This window comes from Gouania willdenowi, chromosome 10, assembly GCF_900634775.1.
Source record: "Gouania willdenowi chromosome 10, fGouWil2.1, whole genome shotgun sequence".
Classification (NCBI taxonomy): domain Eukaryota; kingdom Metazoa; phylum Chordata; class Actinopteri; order Blenniiformes; family Gobiesocidae; genus Gouania; species Gouania willdenowi.
The window spans coordinates 1,048,798-1,055,689 of NC_041053.1; the positions used below are offsets into that span (position 1 = coordinate 1,048,798).

The 6,892-nt window shown below is 44.3% G+C and overlaps 1 pseudogene; it reads left to right on the forward strand.

Annotated features, from left to right (window-relative positions):
* The first annotated feature begins 3,946 nt into the window (after positions 1–3,946).
* On the forward strand, positions 3,947–6,591 carry LOC114470852 (sperm-associated antigen 6 pseudogene; annotated as a pseudogene).
* Positions 6,592–6,892: the final 301 nt, after the last annotated feature.

Genomic DNA, 6,892 nt, shown 5'->3' on the forward strand with positions numbered 1-6,892 from the left:
TTAAAATAAAGCGGCTTTAACCAAGTTAAGTGTTTACAAGAAAGAGGAATTATCTAATTTGGAATTAAAAACGGAATAAACCAGCCACATAATTTGGAATTAACTGTACTTGGCAATTAAAACGATTCTGATTCTGATGAGGTTTAGAGGGGAAACACTTTTTCACACCACTGTAGGTCAAAGCATAGATTTCATAGACATCACATCCTGGATGAGCCGTAATTTTCTCCTTAACCAGGATAAAACCAAAGTGATTTTATTTTGTCCAAAACACCTCAGAGATAAATTATCAGAGTAAATAGTGTCTCTGGATGGCATTACTCTGTCACCCAGCACCACAGTAAAAAACGTAGGCGTTGTCTTTGATACTGACTAATCTTTTAATTCTCATATTAAACAAATCACAAAGACAGCCTTCTTCCACCTCCGTATTATCTCTAAAATCAGGAATGTCTTGGCCCAGAGTGCTGCTGAAAAACAAATACACGCATTTGTTACATTTTGTTAGATTTTTTTATGTTTATTTGTTTATTATGTTTTCTACATTATTATATGTTTGTGCAGCAGACAGAGAAGTCCATCTGCCTCCAATTTAACTTCCTGAAATGTCTGTGCAGCGCACTGACGTCCACATTAAATGAGTAAAATGCTCATTTAAATGGGGCGGTCTGCACCACTGCATGCACGTTAATTATTGCTGCAATCTTAGTGAATTCCTCACAGTAGGTGGGGAAACTGCGTCATCAAAGGATTTAGAGAAGCAACTGTTTTACCACCCTTTAGTTCAGATCTTAGTGAATACGGCCCTCAGTCTGCTGGTCTTCTTGAAGTTTCTAAAGTATCTAGAAGTAGAACAGGAGACAGAGCATTCAGTTACCAGGCTCCTCCCCTTTGGAACCAGCTCCCAATCTTAGTACAGGAGGCTGCTACTCTCTCCACCTTTAAAAATAAACTCAAAACCTACTTATTTGCTAAAGCGTATATCGTATAATAGCAATAACCTAAAACGGACATGGTCTCGTTGTTTTGGTCATAATCACCGACCATTACACGTAAATGGACAACACCTCAGACCGTTACATTCAAAACCTACTTATTTACTAAAGCGTACATCGTATAATTGATATCATTTAAAGCAGACATGGTCCCCTCTGTAGTGATCGCTGAGATGCCTACGTGTGCCCAGTACAAGACGAAACCTCATCTGTAGTGGTAGCATTTCAGAGCATGGCATCAATAAGAGTATATTGTAGTGTATCATGTTTATCCTGCAGTCTGTGTCTTGAGGCTGAAGCTAGTAGTTCCTGATTAATGGTGCCTTGATGCTGTAGGGATTCTGGGTGTTTTCACCCTGAGGACATTTCCGGAACACATATATGACAAAATCTAAATACTGTTTGTATCCTAATACAATATACTGTCTTCATGAAGAATATTGGGTCCGTATTTGACCAGATATGGTGCATATCAAAAAAACTCCGGATATGCATCGGAAATGTCCGTATTCTCGACAGAATCAAAAACCGGATATTCTCGATTCTTGCTCTTTTTGCGCAGTGATGATCAATCAGTGAGTCACAGATTAAGTTTGTGATCTAATCCACGTTTGTTCTCCTGTTTTACGAACAAAAATCAATAAAGAACTGAATTGTTAAGCAGAATCAGAATTGTAAAAATCATATAATTTCCCATTTCTAGGCCATACTATTTAAAAAACTTCCAGACGGGGGAAGGCAACGTCATGCTTAAATAACACTAGAATACTTTTTCCGGTGAAAAACATAATGAAAATGCATAATATTGTATGAAAACATGTTGGTGATGGTTTTAGTCCATGTCATATGGAGCTGAAGTCCAGCATTTTCTAAGATTTGGCCCCAGATTTGACATTTATGTCTCTTTCTTATGCATTCCAACCAAACCACCCGTTTAGGTAAAAAATAACGTATCAATGGAATATTCTGTCATATTGCCCTTTCTGCCTGATTAGTCTCTTCAGTTGCGTTCAGTGTGAACACACCTTTAGAGTGATTGACGTCTGTAAATAGGTTGCAGTGTCTGAAATGTTGGCCATAGAAAGCTGATTACAGAAAGGCAGGTTTCTGACCTTCCTATGATTGTTTATGAATTTATTAATTGTTTATGAAGTTTTGTGAAAAAACATCTCATGTTCACAAGTAGGTGGCGCTGTGTCTACAGTCAGTTATTGTTATTGGTATGTGTTAGTTGTCGTACAGTGATAATTTGTGTGAAGTTTCAGATCGATAAGATTTACTGTTTTAAGGGTTAAAATGGTGATCTTGACCAGAGTTGAAGGCTTGCCATGCCCACACTGTATGAGATATGGAAATACTTTTAAGATCCATTGAGTCTTATCAGTCCTTTAGTGATGTGCACAAGTGTCAGGACTCTAAAATAATTCCTCTTAGAGCTAGAGGCTAAAATGTGAGTCCCTGAAATCAGATTTAACAGTCTTATAAATGTTGAAATATAAACTGCAAATGTGCGCGAGGGGCTGCTTATTTGAAAATATAAAGGGGGTGCTACAGAGCCAATTTTGAAAAAGTAATTACAAATGATTTAAGAAATTTGAGTTTTTAGTACCATTAACATACATCAAGGGTAGTGTCACTTGCAAAAAGTGAGGAAACCCGACTCTCCAGAGATGCCACGCCAAAAAGAGCCTGAGGAGAACCAAGAGGCCAGTCAGCAATGTCTCCATCCAGGAGGTCAGTGTGGACATTGTGGAAGAGTACAAATACCTGGGAGTGGTGATTGACAATAAACTGGACTGGAGGAGGAACACTGACTCCCTCTACAGAAGGGGCCAAAGCCGTCTCTATTTTCTGAGATGGCTGAGGTCCTTCAACATCTTCAGGAAAATGCTGAGGATGTTTTATGAGTCAGTGGTGGTGAGTGCGATCCTCTACGCTGTTGTTTGCTGGGGGAGCAGACTGAGGGTCACAGACACCAACAGACTCATCCACAAGGTCAGTGACGTTGTGGGGATTAAACTGGACTCTCTGACAGTGGTGACAGAGAGGAGGAGCCTGTCCAAGGATGAAGGTCATCTTGGTCAATAAGTCCCACCCACTCCATGATGTGCTGGTCAGTCACAGAAGCACCATCAGCACCTTTAGGACCTTTAGAACCTTCAGCACCAGGCTGATCCAACCACGGTGCTCCACACAACGCCACAGGAAATTATTCCTGCCTGTGGAGATCAAACTGTATAATTCATCACTGTAACCTCACAGCTTGATTGTTGTAAATATCTGTATCATATTTGTATATCATTTGAATATTGTTATTATTATTATTATTATTATTATTATTATTATTATTATTATTATTATTAGTAGTAGTAGTAGTAGTAGTAGTATTATTAGTAGTAGTAGTAGTAGTAGTAGTAGTAGTAGTAGTATCTATCCTACTTTATTTTCTACTATTGTAATGTGTGTGTATCTGATCCCTAGTTTTTAACAGTGTTTTACTTAATTATACAATTATTTAAAATTTATTCTTTCTTTTATCTTTGTTAAATGTTTTATTCTTTTATTTGTGATTTTTTTTCTGTGGCTGTAACATAAGTAATTTCCATCTGGGATTAATAAAGGAATTCTGATTCTGAAAAAGCGGCATCTCCCACACCTGAGCACTCCAGGGAGCACAAACGCACACAGCCGCCACCTCATCCTGAGGGCCCCCGTGAGCACACACCCGCCCACGCCCAACGCCCTGGGTTTGGGTCCAGGGAACCCCCCCACCCGAGACCCCAGCAGATGGGCAGAGACCAAGGGGCAGCCAGCATCATCCTCGTGCGAACTAACGTATCTTATTCAGCAGCCAATCAGGAATCAGCATGTTTCTTTGCTGTTGATGATGTCACAGGTTCTCGCAAAATCAAAGAAAGCTCCTTTTTCATAGGTTCCTTTAATGTCACAGGATCCTTTCGAGTAGCCACTCATCATCACACCAATAACAACGAAAGAAGAAAAAGTTCATTACTTCAACAAGGAATTACAGGAACAAATTTTGAGACAAAATGGAGAGCACTCTCTTCAACCAAACACTTGATATGGAGTCATCTTCTGACAAACCCACCATGATTCAGCAACAGATGATTGAAGCCTATGATCAGTCCCAGACATTAAGGATGGAATTTAAGCAGATGGTTGCTGATTTGTCAATCAACTCTGACAACATGAAGGTCCACCAAAAGGAAAAAATGATTTCCCAGTTGCGTCTTTTCATGTTGGATGAGGATCCCAGCATCCAGCACAATGCAGTTTTGGCTCTGGGCCGTCTGGTAGAACACAGTGAAGAGCTGGCTAGGATTGTGGTGAAGAAAGACATCCTGCATCAGGTGATCTGGTCTATTCCTTCACAGCCTCATCATTATAAGAAGGCTACAGTGTTTGTGCTGCATGCTGTGGCCAAACACTCCCCTGAGCTCTCCCAGGCTGTGGTTGACAGTGGTGGGTTGGATATTTTGGTCTCCTGTTTGGGAGCTGTTGACCCTGAGGTAAAAGAGGCTGCCGCCTGGGCCCTGGCCTACATCGCACAACAAAATACAATGCTTTCTCAGGCTGTGGTGGATGCAGGTGCAGCCTCTCTGCTGTTGTCCCTGCACACAAATGACCTGGATCGGGAGGAGGTCAACACTGGCACCATCGCACTCCTGAAACAGATGATCCGCAGCCCTGATGTCAAACTGAAAAGGCAGGTGCTGTTCACTCTCATTCAGATCAGTAAACACTCAGTAGAACTGGCTGAGATGGTGATCGCGGCGTACATTTTCCCAGATGTCATGATCTGCCTCCAGGACCCGGATGAATATGTAAAGAAAGATGTCATCACCTTGATGTGGGAGGTGGTCAAACACAGTGCACAGTTATCTCAGGTGATTGTGAACTGTGATGGTTTAGTGGAGGTGGTGGACTACCTGGATAAAAGCCGTGGAAGCATGAGACTTCCCGGGATCATGATGCTGGGATACGTCGCTTCTCATAGTGAAAATCTCGCTATGGCCGTCATCCTCTCCAAGGGGTTGCAACAGCTGGCCATCTGTCTGTCCGAGGAGGATGAGGATCACATAAAGGAGGCCACCGTATGGTCCATTGGTCAGATCGGACATCACACACCAGAGCACGCCAACGCTGTAGCCACTGCAGGCCTACTGCCTAAATTACTGCAGTTTTACACGGGAGCAAGCAGTTTGGAGGACCTGCGGCTCAAAAGTAAGAAGGCTCTGAAGAACATCCTGCTGAAGTGCACTCACCTGCCCAGTTTAGAGCCTCTCCTCAGCAATGCTCCCAGCAACATCTTAAATCATGTGCTTGGCCAGTTCAGCAAGGTTATGCATCATGACAGTGAAGCTTGCCAAGAGTTTGTGATGAGTGGTGGGTTAAGTAAAATACAGGAGATGGATGCTGAGCCTTGTTCAGCTCAGAGGAAACTGATCAATTCCATAAAAAGCTGCATCCAAGAGGCTTCAGCCAACCGCCTCAGAACGGCCAAGACCCAACACACCCCGCTGCCTCCCCGAACACCCGCCACTAGAACCCCTGCTTACACCCAACTTCCCAAACCTTTTCATGACCCAACACCCAACCCCCGGGGAGGGACCATCAGAAGAGCCAAAACCCAACACACCCCGCTGCCGCCCCGAACACCCGCTACGAAGAACCCTGTTAGCACCCGCCCTCTCAAACCTATTCATGCCCCAACATCGAACCCCCAGGGAGGGCCGAGGGAGCCCCCCATTCGAGACTCCAGCAGAAGGACCAAGACCCAACACACCCCGCTGCCGCCCCGAACACCCGCTACGAAAACCCCTGCTTGCAGCCAACCTTCCAAACCTATCCTTGCCCCAACACCCAACCCCCGAAGAGGGCCCAGGGAGCCCTCCATCCAAGGCCCCAGCAGAAGGGCCAAGATCCACGCCCAGGGAAAAACCAGCGAGCACCCTCCAGTGGCCAGGTCCAAAGCCAGCAGACGCAAGACCCTAGGCCCAGAAGCAACTGATCCCAAGGCAGCACCGGTGGCAAGCCCCCTCACCGGCACCCACGAATCCTGGCCAATCACTCCTGAAGCAACTGATCCTGAGGAATCATTGGTGGCAAACCCCCCCACCGGCACCCAAGAACCTCGTCCAATCACCCCAGAAGCAACTAATCTTGAGGCAACACCGGTGGCAAGCCCCTCCACCGGTACCCAAGAACCCTGGCCAATCACTCCAGAAGCAACTGATCCTGAGGTAGCATTGGTGGCAAACCCCCCCACCGGCACCCAAGAACCTCGTCCAATCACCCCAGAAGCAACTGATCTTGAGGCAACACTGGTGGCAAGCCCCTCCACCGGTACCCAAGAACCCTGGCCAATCACTCCAGAAGCAACTGACCCTGAGGCAGCATTGATGGCAAGCCCCCCCAACGGAACCCAAGACCCCCGTCCAATCACCCCAGATAGCACTAACCTAGGTTTAGAGTAATGAAAAAGAAAGATTTTTTTCGGTGCCTCGGAGAACTTGAAAGAGAGAACTTGAAAGAGAGAACAGAATTTGAAATAATATGGATTATTGAGCCTATTGACACCAAACTTGTCAAAATTGTCTAAAAACTCTACTTGACAATAAAACTGATTTTGAATATTAAAACATACTGGTCCTTTGTGTAAACTTTCCAGCGTACAGTATTTTTAATTGGAAGAGTTGAAGAATTTCCATGCAGGACCTGAACATAACATTTATTTTCAGTGTGAGTGTGTGGGTGCGTGGCCCTTTAACTGCGAATGAATGCGCTGGTCGCTCGACCAGTGTGCAGAGTGAGGGAGTGTGTGTGACCTGAACAGAATAATTATAAGCTGTATGACATTTTTGAGTGATTGGTCA